Genomic DNA, 14,621 nt, shown 5'->3' on the forward strand with positions numbered 1-14,621 from the left:
AGGGCCCGGATAATGACGTCAGCGCGGCCGCTGCCTCTTTCGCTCGCGCGCTCTCTTTCGCTCCCTCTGCCCGGCGGGGGAGGGGCGCGCCGGGGCCCCGCGGGGGGGGAGGGCGGCCACGGGGCTGCTCCGGCGGCGCGTCCCCGCGGACCTGGTCGTGCCGGCCGTGGAGCGGCGGAGGGAGGTGTCGCTCCGCCCTGGGGCCGCCGGGCGGGCGGACAAAGCCGCGGGAGGGGGGGCGGAGGCGCCGCGGCTCCCCGCTGGCAGACGTCGCGGCGGCGGCCGTTACGGGGAGCCATGGCGGTGCGGAGGTGCCCTGGGAGCGCCGGCGGCGGCCGCACCGGGCTCGGCGGCTACGCGCGGCCCTTGCGGTCCTCAGGCGTGTTGCTGCTGTAGGCCTCAGGCCTGCGGTCTGTCCCTGAGATTAACTTAGAAAGTGATCTTCGGGCCGGGCCTCCGCGCTGACCTAGGCACACGCAGGGGCGGCTTCATTCTTCGCTGCGGTGCTGCCTCCGTCAGGGTAGATACCTGGCGAAGGGACACAAGCGATCTTGAAAAGCCAAATCCTTTGCTGCTCCTATTTCTTCCCTTCGTGCGGTTGTATTTCCACACTCCATTACTTTCAGCTATGGAGTCGATAGTATCATGGGTCTGGTTATATGCTTTACATAGCAATCTGGGAAATAAAACCTTTAAAAATAAGAAATCGCATCTTGTGAAATGACAGCAGTTTGGCAGATGCAGGGAACTTGGTCTCAGTACCTGAAGGCTTTTTCTTTTTCTTTTTTTTTTTTTTTTTGCCTAGCTATATTTCAAGGTCAAAGTCTCATTTTAACAACATCATCCAAGAACTTCAGAGCAGGAAGTGAAGAATACAGTATCCAACTGAAAACACGGGAGGAATTTAGGTCACATGGGTTGGAATTTGCTCGAGCTCTTGGCTAGAGCCTTAACTCTTGTGCAAAATGTTTATCTTTTGGACCTTGCAATCGCAAAGACTGAAATACCAGTTGCTCGTTGTGGGAGCTGTGGGTGGGTGCTTTTCTGTAAAAAGCTAGAACTTCAACAGCAAGTGGTGATATCTAGTGTGATTGCCTATTTTAACAAAGTTAGTGGGTTTTTGCTAATCCTCAGGATTTATTATTTGGGAAGGAAAGCTGAAATATTTCTTTGCATTAACCACTCAGTAAACAAAACAGAGGATGCAGCCACCTAACCACTGTACAGATGCAACAGTTTCTTCATAGTTTTACATGTATTTTCTTCACCAGCAGTAAAAACAAGCCATAACCATGGAGAAAATGTGTGCAAGTGTAAGCCTATTCACATTTGTTTTAAAAGTATGTATAATCACAGAAAGAACAGCCCTTTTATATCAGTGATTTTCATACCTATGAGCATTTTATTGTGGCCTCCTTTTGCCTTATTTGTCCATTAGCTGATTGCTTTGGGCTTTTCCTCCTATTTCCAATTTATCCATTCTGTTCTCCTGGGAAGCTGTTTAAAATTACTGCACCTATAATGCATTTAACTTTCCTTCCCTGGCTCAGTACTCTCCCTTGGGTTCGGGCTGTTTCTGATGACTTACAGAGGCATGACTACACCTCAAACAATTTTAGTTGTATATAGTTTGACAACTTTTGACCCTTAAACTACTGTGTTTATTAAGTTCATTTTTTTGTTCTAGTTAAGTAGATCTCAGTTTCTAATAACATATGCCAAATAATTATTGTGTTCCTTCTAACTGTTACGGCTTTTTTGGCAGAGCCAAATCGTGACACATCAGTAGATTTTTATAAAGTAGGTAATTGTCCACCAACAAATTGTCTGTCAGTTCACATCAAAGTCAACAAAAAAACAAGATACGAACAATACTTCTAGAAACAATACTGGTACAACTTTTAGCAAGATTTCTCTTGGGTGTAGAAGGGTTCCTTCAGCCAAGAGAAGGAGTAGAAGCTTTGTTTAATTTAATTGAAAACTTGAGTTTGGAACAAACTAAGAACTGATTTCTCCTCAGCTTTCCAGGACGCTGGTGGTATTTTTCTAGTTTAGTTACGGTTTGAAAAAGTGTGATATTGTCACATATAAGGACACAGAGGAGGAATTTTGCATTTGTGTGGGAAAAAAATTAATCACTTCATGTTGATTCTTGTACTATTATATTATACCTCTCTTCCTGTTTTAAAAGTATATTCTAAAGTGCTTTGACAGACCAGCAGTTTCTTGTAGCTGTGCTAATCAAAGGTCACAATAGGCTGAAGTAGACAGCTATTTATGGCACCAAATAAAAGAAGATATTGGAATAGCAATGGCACTTTATGGTTACTAAACAAGCAAACTACACACAAGACTTCTGATTGTGGAATTCTTTCTATTCTGTTCAACTAAGAAGTGTGCCAGTTCCTGCTCACCTGGGCTTTTTCCTTAGATATGTTCCAGAGTTCTCTGAGTGGATTGCCTTGGCTCATCTTATAAAGCATTGTTTTTCCTTCAGAAAAGATTGTCCCTTTTTTTTTTTTTGGTACTGCAAATAAATATTTCCAATTTATTTTTGTGCAGCAACTATGGAAACAAAAAGATATGGGATTAGATAAATTGCGGAGTCGCTAATTGTTTTAAAATAAGTGTCCACACTAATAACTATTACAGGATAATTTATTCCTCAGTAGTCATTTTGGTTCATTTGCCTGTGTACATAAGCTTTGGTATGATTAGAAATGCTTTTGCAACATTTTTAATTGAGTGGGAAAATGTGGGGAATTGAAGCATTTCCCAGCAGTCTTTCCAGCTCGTGCATTGCAGTCAGCATATCAAATAAAAAGTGAAACTAATTTCAAAACAGCTGATTATGTTGTTCATTGACTAAACCAAAAGAAATGAAAAAGGAAACATTTCAGTGGAAGAATGATTCAGAGTTCACAGTATTTCTGTATTAATAAATGCATTTATCCCCAGTAAACTGATTTATGTTGTGCTGCTCCACAGATGAAAATAAAACTTAAATAGAAGTTGCTCACACAGAGTAATATTCTAGAGTTYTGCAACTCAGTGGCATAAAAAAATAATAACGTAAGAGAGAAAGCAGAATTCTACCACAGACCAATAAAAGATATCATTTATACACTGTAAAATATTTTGTTTGAAGCTTACATTTCCAAGTCTCTATCTTAAAGTATACGGCAAGTCCATGAAACACAGGGCAACACTGATTTCTATTATATATCTACCTGTGTGGAGCTGCTTACAGTCCTGAGCACTGTCCTTTATTCAGCAATTACTCCTCAAATGCTGAATCTTAACTGTGTGTAATAAAAGCCATTTGGGTCAGTTTTACAGAGTTCCTTGAAATGTTACAGGTGTTTCATCTAACCTGCCTGAAAAATAGCCAAATCTAGTTTGCATCAAACATTCCAGAATTATGATTTCACCTCAATCAACAGATTAAAATAAAAAACCCAAAACAGAAAACTCCAAGGAGAATTTCTTATTGCAAGGTGTCTCTAATGCATTTGCCTTTCTAAATTCTTTTTTTAAAAGTACCAAGATGCAACATATATTTTATACAGTATTTCCTTAACATTAGTTCTTCCTTTCTAACTTGTGAGCAAAATTTACATCAATTATATTCTGTACAATGCCATTGTTTTACAAATTACAGAAGTAATTACATTTATAAATAAAGTATGTATTTGTTTTTTTCCTCCATCTCAGCAACTAAACACTGCATTGTGTGATATCTACTAACTTTTAGAAAGCAAAATAGATGGTACAGCAGATAAGAAAGTTTATATTAAAAAGAAAATAAAATAGTGCTTGAAAATGAAACAAGTTATTGCCTGGACATTAAGTGTTGTTTTAAGGGATCATGTCAATGATCAATCTTGCAAAATTTTGAGTATTTTTGGTCCCCATCCAGCAAATCACTTAAGCACATGAGTAGTGTTATTGGTTTACATAGCTCTTCATTGATTTATTTAAGCCCATGTGTAAGTGCCAGTAAGGAAAAGAATACTTAGCACTTGCCTGAGTCTTTGGTTTATACAGCAGATATTTTGTTTAGTATTTTGGCAATAATCATGCATGAGTACACATCATTTTATACAAAACAGAACTGTAGGGCATCATCCCTTTCAGAAAAGGACTTCTGTTTTTCACAATTATAATTTTTAATGTAAAACATAATTACACTGTAGTGGTAATAGACTATTACAGATTAGGAAATGATGTTTTCACCTTCGGAATAATGATGAATCCGAAACACAAGATATTAGCAGTGGACAGTGCCTGATATTTTCAGATTCATGTTCTGCAGGCTTATTGCTGTGTACCATTACTTGGGTAATGCATGAAGAAGATGATCCCAAAGGCGTACAATGTTTCCCAGCCTAGGAATTGCTAGCACGAGGAAACACGTGTTTTGTCAGGGCCCCACGAGGTCCTGCCAGGGCCCATCCCCCCTCCTCGAGGATGCAGGGCCCCGGGTTGGGCATCAGGCACCACCACGGGGATGGGATGGGCAGGTGCCTGCAGGTCAGGGCCAGGGCAGGAATAGCAAGGGCTGCTGGGGTCCCAGGGCCAAGACATGTTTGCATTTTCTAGCCAACATGGTAAACAAGTAATTAGTGTATCTGATAGGAAAATGCCATGAATCTCAGTGAGAGCTTTGCCTTGTATATCCCGTAAATTAGTAAGCAAAACCCAATAAGGGTATTCTAATAATACATAATTGACATTGATTAAAAGTGTTTAATATATAGCTACTGTATTTGGATACCATCTATTTAAGCTTTTCTGTATGGAACAAAGCCAGAATCCCAATACAGTAATTTTAAAAATATAACCATTGTTTAAATACTCCAAAACTCAGTTGGAACCTCTACCTTCCATCCTATCCTGTGTTTAATAGGATGGGGGGGAGGTTGCCCATGAGATATCAGACAGCACTCACTATACATATAAATTAACATTCAAAAATAGTAAAAAACATTCTTATAGAAGTAATGTATCCATATGTAGTAAAAACTATTCTCAGGTGATGCTGTTTCTCTTTTCTGTTATGGATAAAGGTCAAGTATGGACATCTCCTTTTAGTTTCTACTGACATGGCTGCTGTAATTAATATTCTTCACATCAGTGTAAGACTTCTCTCCATAGTCATAACTTTCCATCTTTCCACTCTTCTTTTCTGGTTGTATGAGATGTTAACAGTGATGCTGGAGCAAGTGTAACGTCACTCTTGAAATCTTCTGTAGAAGCAATTAAACCCATGAACTTATGCTCTGTATGTACAATTGCAGAAGAATGCACACTTACACAGAAATCATAGAAATTGGATAAGAAAAAAGATTCTTTAGGGAACCCAGGTCACTTAACTTGAAAGAAGAATGGTGTCTCATTATGAATAGTTTTTATGATAAGAAAAGAATGGTGTAGTATTTTGCTGTTATTCATTTAGTTGTTCAAAAAAAGGGTTAAACAAACAACATAAACAGAAATTCTGTGTGCATCTACCAAATGCTTAAGATATATGAAGAGATTGGTTGTGAAAACTTCTATTTACAGGCCCAGAAGTGTATCTTGTCCATATTCTGGAGAAGCAGCAAATCAGGGAAGTTTATTTTTCCTGTCTGGTTGGTTCCTAGCCTAACTGTCCTCGGATAAACCATGTGGTGTCCATGTGAATTGTATCAGTCTCACAGGATTTGGACAGGGTTCAACAAATTGATTTGACAACCATATGGTCCTCTTCATCCACATGAACCTTGAAGAAGTCTGGCTTCCTTCCAGCCTTATGAGTAGCAGGAAAGAAGAAGGGAACTGTTCTTAAAACTTGCCAGCGATATTCCTAAGTGTCCTAGATGAGAACATTATCAACAAAGCTTAAGAAATTTTGTGGATTCATGAGCTACTGCAGTTTCCTCAGTTTTTCTGAATGTCCGTCTGCACACAGAGCATTTGTCATTGCACTGGTATAAATTTGAGGGGAACTTGTTCACAAAATTAGGTCTGTTGCAAGTTATATCACAGTCGTTTTCGCTTACATAGGGTTTCTAAAAACAAGAGTTGCTATGTGAGCAGTGAAACCAGGGAAGCTTGTTCTACAAATGAGCCCAACTCTTATACCCCAACTCCTTCCAACCCCAAACTGCATCCCTACCAGGGTAAATATAACATATGTGGGCTACTCAGGAGCTTGACTGGCTAATGGCAAGCAGGAGGTATCATAATTAAATTCTACTTCTTTTGCGTTTCTTCCTCCTCTTCCTGCCACTCTTCATAAAATTTGTAGGAATTAACTTCTCTTTTTGTAGGAACTAACTTCTCTTTGAAAGCCCTGATCTCTCTTTCAAAGTTTATTGAAATTGCCTGAAAGGCTCATGGGGAACTGACAGGCAGATGGACAGATATACAACAGGATCATGTGAAACTGGGATCATTAAGAAACCATTAAAAATTTCAGAATAACGTAGTTTAGTGGGAGAAAGGCTAGTAACGCAGTTTTGGAAGGAAAAAAAAGGCAAAGGTGTGATCTTTATCAGAGAGAAAGAAACAATGGAAGCAGATTATTCAAGAGTAAACCACAACAGTTGAAGCAAACATCATAACATGTTTTGAACCAAAGCACAGATCTGTTTCAGATTTTGTATCAATAGTTTTATCCAAGCTTTATAAAATAGCTTGTCAGAAAAGCTTAAATCTAAAAATATGTACATAACATGAGAAAGGAAGCAAAGTTTGTAATATTGTAAAACCATTTTTCTTATTTTTTTCTGGGAACTTGAAGAATTAATTTCTTCTCAGACTACAGAGGAATTTAACTCTGCAGCATGCAGAGCAGTAGGGTTTTGGAAACTTTAGTTATGTGTTTCTCTGTCACTCCAGTCTTTCCCTCATTGTCAGAAGTTTTTCTCATCTATCTATATTTATTGCCAATTACCTATAAAAATAATTCCCATTCTCAAAAACTTCTCTAAGAAACATTATTTGTCTGTTCATAGAATATTAATAAAAGAAAATTTCAGTTTACATTGTGGATTTGTAAACACCGGGTTTTGGTAACTGCAATTATATTGCTATTCCATTATCATCTCACTGACAGCTCATTTCAGAAGCTAATGTAGATTAACTTTATGCCATACTGTATTATATGTAGCTTTATAGCCTTTCTGAGAGATTACATACATTAAAATATGTGTTTGATAAATATCAACTAACTCATATTAAGACTTTTTTGGTAGTAATATTACTTTAGCTGGGAGGTTAGTAGTAGTAATGATGTTGTTTGAGCAATAGCACTGTCTTGTAGCCAGGATGGTATAAGGCTATAAGCAAGCCAAATCTTGTAAGGAGAGGTAATATCTTTTATTAGATCTGAAAACAGGCTTGTATGCATCAAAGCCCGTCTGTTTTTACTAGACATATTAGTTGGTCTATTGAAACAATATATAAATAGAACCTTTATCATCCACAGGCAGTCTGCTTTTTCTCAGTGCACTAACTCTTTTCCATTCTTTTTTTTTATCTTTTTATTTTGGGAAGGTAAATATAATTCAGGATCCAAGTGCATGGATATAACATCAAGGGACAAAAACCCAAAGTTTATGTTGTAAACAAAGTGTATTTCTGTATATTGCCTTTTTGAATATAAGCAAAACAAAGTTTACAAGTTCAATGATTTGTCACCACTTCTGCTCTCAGTTACAAATTGAGACCAAATGAACAAATCTGATACCAACAAGTTACTTTTCTTTTTGAAATTTTAACTACTATAATGCTGCATTTCTGCTGCTTGTAAACTTGTTGCTGTTCATTTCCCAAGTTAAAACGAGAGTCAAATTTCAGATCACAGTGTCCCCTGAATTGTTTGGTTTTTCTTATGTTTGTACTCTTACATGCACATGTACTAATACAGGTTTAGGTGTACTTCTATGCTTTTTTTTCCCTGAATATCTTTAATAGAAAATGCAAAACCAAACAAAAATGAACAAAATAACATTTTAACTTTCTGAAGACAAAGTAGTTACCTCTCTATTTTCTGAAATGACAGAAAAAATCATCCATATTTTGTGTGTTTTTTTCTTCAGAGAAGATTTCTAGTAAATGAACTACAAAATGCCAGCAGTTCTTACGGATTTTAATTAGTGTCTATGCACCATTTCAAAATACTAATTCCTTACTGTTCTCAGGTGGAGAGTCCAACTGAAGTCCATGGGCTAATGCCATCAGTAATATTAATTTCACTCAGCAATAGTAGTCTTCGAAGTCCTCAGCGACCTTAGTGCAGGAAATGTTAGAAGTATCAAAAACATGTGGCTGAAAGACTCCAGCTGATTGCAGTGCAGCACAGATCTAGTCCCTGTTAGCGGGCTCAATCCATCATAAGTCTATCTCTGCTTCAAAGGAGAATTAGGCCCATGTTAAACATTGGTCCTTTCAGTAGACTACGTCACCTAATTGTAGCCATGTACAAATCAGGCACCTTGTCTAATGTGGCTGCCTTGGATCCCTCAGTAATCAGTGGAGAAAGATAGGCATTCCCAGGGCATGATTCATCCCACTCCAAGATTGTCCTCCAGAGGCACTTTCCTTTCTCCACTGACTGCAGAGAAAGTGTAGAGGGCTACATGACTTTTTGACTGCAAACTTGAAGTGATGTGAACTTCGGATTCTCAAAAGTTGAATGTCTAAACGGAATTGAATTTCGCAGCCCTGACTAAGCTGACCAAAGCATGCACTAACAAGCAAGTGCCTGTGGTTAGCGCCCAGAGGAACCTTGGAATTCACTTTTCCCTTAGTCAGCAAACAGACACCAAATGTATTACAAACTGCTCAGTCCTGAGGAAGAGAAATGTACTGTTCAGAATATCTGAACTATTCAAAAAGCAGATATAATGAGTAATTCATGCAGTGGGGTTGATGACAACCACTTATCTGTTTTACCAGACGTAGATGAGGTGCCACAGCAGCTAATGGGAGAGAAAGATAGGGTGAAAAAATAGATGTGATAATGGTAGTGTCGCGAAAGGAGTGATGCACTTCACTCGTAAGAGGGAAGCAGCACTATGTTTATTGCAGTAAGACAGCGACTTAACAAAGTTCAATCGTAAATAAGAACAATTTAACAAAGTTCGATTGGCAAGGTTCACTCAGTTATTTACTGCATGAAGGACAGGGTCAGATGCGTGTGCAACAGAGACCCTCCCGTTGAGTCACGAGGTTCAGACTGGACCCCCCGGCTTTCTAAACTCCTTCGGAGAGGAGCCTAGGTGCGGCTGGATCCAGTCCTAGTCTCAGACTTGGTCAACAGTTTATGTCTAAGGGATTATGTGTGCAATTAGTCAGAGATATAACTCAGCAAAGTTTCATGAAGTTTGCAAAAGTTCAGCATGCTATTAATCACTTACCAAGGATCTGTCGTGGGTAAGGGATCTCTCAACCTCGAGGAGTAACCTTGAGAGGCGTCCCTGCTCAAGGGGAGGTTCTGCAGTGCAGCCCRCTGCCATGCAGGAGAGCTCAAGGGGCTCTGGGCTGCCCCCTATTTATGGGGGGGAGATGATTGACTCATAGTCATATTTGCATACTAGACGGGCCGTAGTTGGCGCATGCTCAACCAGCCCCTACACACGTGCTGTTTACAGGGAGGTCAGGTTGAGGGGGAGAGAGCACATCAGTGGGGGGGGGAGGAGCACACCGTCACAGGTAGTCAGAGAAGAAACAATTATTTCAGGAGAACAGTTTCTTTAACTCACCAAAACAATGGGTTACACTGGCAAAATACTACCTATGTAGTACTTGAGAACATTCATTTTATAGCAAACAGCTGCTTGAATCAACCATGTTTATGCTCGTTCATGGACATTGGTATGGTTAATCTTTTGGTCAGCTGTTTAGAAAATGGGTGATCTTCTAAGTGAGCGTCTGTCCTGAACTTGAGGATATTCACTGTTTGACTTTAGTCAAGCATTATTCCTCGTTTTCTGGCTTCAAAGGCTTAATTCATTGTATCAGGGAGCAGAAATGACAAGGTGACCGTTGTTTCATGTGTAGCATGAAAATTGTTGGTCCAAATTGTTCTTAGAAAACTACACATAAATTTATTTTTCAAAGAATTGTTTTTAAATGAATTTACCAAATATAAACTGGACTCCAGATGTGGGGCTTATCATGCTGCACACATTTTTCAAGTGTAGCATCTTGGAGTTGCCTTAAAAGGTGCTAAATTTGGATTCCTACGATGCTTAGAAGAATCAATACATGACAGACTAGCTCAGTCTCATACATCTGAAGAATTCATCAGGACTCCACTTCTCTCAGTTTCTACATGCAGCTGATACTTTTGTGTTCACTTACTTTTAATGGTCATCAAAGGTCATCCTTGAAAGTCATGTAGATCACCTCAATGGCAAAACTTGACACCAAGTATTTTAATTGATATTACTACACCTTATTATCTGGGATGACTAGCAAATTGACTAACAGCCAGCTGGAAAAGTTTTCTCAAATGCTATTTCTTAATATTTTGGAAGGATTATTGTTTTTTTTAACTCTGTAATCCCCTAGTTAAAGGGAAAAAATGTAGCTCAGAAATTCATCAGTCCTATTGTAACACTATTGGATTTAATTGGGACACATTTTTCAGAGTTCAGATTGTCTCCAGATTATACAGAGAAAACAACAGCAGAAGCAGCGAAACAACAGGAAATGCTTTTTTGCATTGCTTGTCTTTACATTGTGCATTCGTGAAGGACCATATAAATTTCTGATTGATAATATTCACTCTCAGATTGACTGGATACATATAAAAATCTAAGGGAAGAGTAGGCTGCATATTTTCTATGAATATTTCTTGAATTCTCTCATCTCACTTCCCAATTTGGTGCAGCAGGACACAACATGCTAATTTCTGAACATACTAGAAACTCTGTTATTTTCTCTAAATCCCTTATTTCTCTATGTGATTAAAGAAAAACTTTTATAAAACTGCACTTAATAAATATTATATCTACCTGTGTAACTTTCCCACATAGGTGTAAGACACCAGCACATTTTCCTCTCTTCTGGCAGATATCTCTTAAGGAAGTTTCTCCTACTGGAATCTACTGTAGGATGAAGGGTCAAAAAACTAGTCACAGCTGTGTGCATTACTCAGCTTTTGTGTATGTAAAATTTTAAAACCAACTGTCTTGCAAACTATAATAAAGGATAATGTATTATTTCTGCATAAGTAGGCACTACACCGTCACTTAGGAAACTGCTGCATATTAACATGGAAATACTATTTAAAACAAATACAAAACAAAGGTGCATAATCGGCTTCGCAGCTTGTCACAAAGCAGGTATTGCTTGATCAGCTCACCCGAGAGGTGGAAAATTTCAAAGTTAGTGAGCAAATTCTCCTCCCAGATTCTCACTGCATTAATTAGCTTTGACTTGCCATTTCTTCTATGCGTACAGAGAGCTTTCATTGACTTCATAGATATCACTAGCACTGCCAGATGCCATAATCTATTAATTGTTGTTTTGTACAGCAAAACTGGATGATGTATTTAACATATGTAAAGCTTAGTTAAAAGATCTATCCCAGGGTAATCAAAATATGAGCTATAAGTGTTAATTTTATTAGTAGTATTAAACAAAGTTAAATATCTAATACTGCAAAATGCAAGGGTAAAGCTACACAGCTGTTCACACACAAGGAAATGTGAAAATAAAATGCACAGCCTTAAGTCTTTCATACCTTTTTTCAGCCTTAAGCCTGTCATACATGTGTATCTAGTGTATTAAGTGCTTAAATACTGTGGATGCTTAATTATAAACTGAAAAATAATCATGAAGTGTAGCATTTCTAGCACCTTAGCAATACATAGATATATTTGATATACATTATAGATACATTTAATATACATTACAGACATATTTAATATAAAATATCAGATAGAGATGATAGAGTGTTTTGCTGTAGCTGGTCTTATAGGCTTGTAGGAACAGGGAATATTTTTTCAAAAGACCAACTGTCATAGTTGAAAAATTTAGTCAAGCTTTCAGCATATAAGCCATTCTTCAGAACTGAAATAAAAGCAGCAGATTTCAAAGCTAAATACAAATTGAAAAGAATTGATCAAAGTTTAGTTAATTATGTACCGATTAGATCATCACTTATAAATACCGGTCATTAGTACCTATGAAGTATGGGGCATTCTGTACACAAGGGGAGAAGGGGAGAGAGAAGGGGAGAGGGGAAGAGAGCAAGAGAGAGAAATTGCAAGCTTGCTACCTCAAAAGAAAGATTGGTATTTTACAACCTATAGAAAATGGAGAGGTTAGCTGTGAAGAGAGTTTATGAAATGTCAAAAAGAAATGTCTCTACTAAGTCTCTGGTATCCTGCACAGTTACGGATGAGACCGTAGTTCCCAGGCTCATCTTCAGGAGGTGTTTGTGGGTTTTCCCTGAGGATCAGGACCGAAGTATTAGGATGGAATGACAGCTTTGTCAGAAACAAAATTAGGTGCTGGCAGTTAGGTGCTTTTTCCTTTATAGGTATTTTGTGTGAATGCTTTTTGGGACACAACAGTTATTTAGTTTCACTTGCTAGTTATTTTGCACTGGATGAAGTATATTATGTTCCTGGACATGCAGGAATAGGATCCTGGGACACCGATGGTTCTGTTGTAGATAATATTTCCTCTACGGCTATAATGGACAAGAGTTGGAGAGTTTTACATTCTTGGATTAGATACAGTCTGGAGGCAACTTGTATACTTCAGATTGCAAGGGGTTTGCTTCTGATCACATCCCTGGTGGGACTGCAGAATGGTTTGAAGACTAGGATGGATGGCTCTGTGAAGCTTGCTTTCTGCATAAAATCATCTCCTGTGCAGGAGGCAGGTCCTTAAGGATTTTCTGCATAGATGCCACAGTAGAATGGTATGTGACAATCAGAAGCACACAATGAAAGGGAATTCCTCACATGGTGCTTGAGTGTACCTTCAAAATAATGTCTACTGTTTTAAAGAGCTATTTCTACATAAAGATGAGAGAAAAAAAAGGGACAGTTATTAAACACTTATTTAAAAACCCTAAATGTGGCTCTAAGATAGCAGAGTTTCACCAGCTGCACTCCTCTTGTTTTTTTGCCAGTGATAAAACACAATGATGAGACATAGTATCTAATACTAAAAAAGTGCACATTTCTATTAAGAAATGAGTTAATGCAGGAGCAAAGGTTATAATAAATGACAAATACAGATGGTAAATATTAGCTAATGCAACCAGAAAGAAGTTTTTTCATCCTGGAGAATTCTCTCCAAAAACATAAAAGGAAATGCATCAGGTTTCGCCTTTTTTCACTTTTAATGAAAGCATTAATGTGATGAACTTACAGACGTCAAAATTAGAACTAATTTAAAATATAAAACTCCAAAATGCAGGGTACTAGGAAGGAACTGAATAACAACAAAAAAAGAAGTAATTTGTTCTAAAATCTCCTTTATTCTCACTGACACAGGAAAAGCTAAAAGAAAGAAAGTCTCGATTGCTAAGAAAACTATAATACAAAACTTTATTTTATTTTGTGAGAAGGGGCACATCCAGATGATTAGGATCTTCTTTTCTCGGTGCTTAGGAGATTAGGGATATAGGTGACAAAGTTAATTTCCACCTTTGACTATTTTCCTAAGAAAGTCAGCTATGTGCAATTGCTCTGATGGTCCCCGGCTCCCTCAAACATGTTTGAAACCCACTGGGTGATTTTGACTTAAACCAACTAATTGTAGAGGTCAGAAAGCTATTTGGTTCCTGCAGATGTCATGAAAGCCTGGTGTCTGGGCAGAAGAGAGGGACCCAGCGCAGTGCCCCACTGGGGGAACGGGTGAAGCAAGGGGAGGAGGTTGCTGTGGCCAGCCCAGAGGACAGCTGGTGATGGCTCACATCCAGGCCCAGTACAGGCCTCCTCTTGCTCCACCAGCAGCCAGGGAGGGGGGCAGTTTTGTGAGGTGAAGCAATGGGGTGGTGGGGAGAGCTTGCACGTGCGATGGTGGGGACCATGGGTTGTTTTTGCACGTCTGGTCATGTAGTTCTCTGGGTGCTCTTGGGCTGCCCTGCACTGCAGGTATACGCTCCTGTATCACTCCCACGCTCTCTTTTGGAGTGAATCAACCACCTCCCTCCAAGTCAAAACTGCTATGGGGTTCAGGAGTGGCTTGCTTTGGGGACTGGTCATTACCAGCAGCAGGAATGAGACCTCACCAGATTTAGTTCCCACAGTCCTACAGAGGCCTCCAACTGTAACCAAGCAGGCCATATCCAGGGTGCACAACACGTACTTTTAGCTTAATTTTATGAAAGCATTGCTGTGAGGGCTGCAAGACAGTTATTATTTTGTGAACTGAGAACACAGGCACACACAAGAATACCCTGAGGCCACAGGGGCCCCGCGGAGGTGAGGGCTGAGCACCATATGGTATGGAGGTGGCCATGCTGGAGAGGGCTGTCCCTCAGGGCAGGCACGGGGTGCTCCACACCACCAGGTCTGCTGACCTGCAGGATCTCGCCGGCATTGCCTTTAGGAGAATGGATATAGCCTGGAGGACAGGGATTGCTGAAGTTATTGCAGTGTGAG

The 14,621-nt window shown here is 39.2% G+C and overlaps 1 long non-coding RNA gene across 1 annotated transcript; it reads right to left on the reverse strand.

The window, feature by feature from the left end:
- Positions 1–782: 782 nt before the first annotated feature.
- LOC112966812 lies at positions 783–9,496 on the reverse strand. The gene is made up of 2 exons (XR_003253749.1): positions 9,408–9,496; positions 783–8,969 (listed from the first exon to the last, which is right to left on the reverse strand). It is a non-coding gene; the product is annotated as an uncharacterized LOC112966812 (long non-coding RNA).
- Positions 9,497–14,621: the final 5,125 nt, after the last annotated feature.

This window comes from Apteryx rowi, unplaced genomic scaffold (genome assembly GCF_003343035.1).
Source record: "Apteryx rowi isolate R43461 unplaced genomic scaffold, aptRow1 scaffold_257, whole genome shotgun sequence".
NCBI classification, from domain to species: Eukaryota; Metazoa; Chordata; class Aves; order Apterygiformes; family Apterygidae; genus Apteryx; species Apteryx rowi.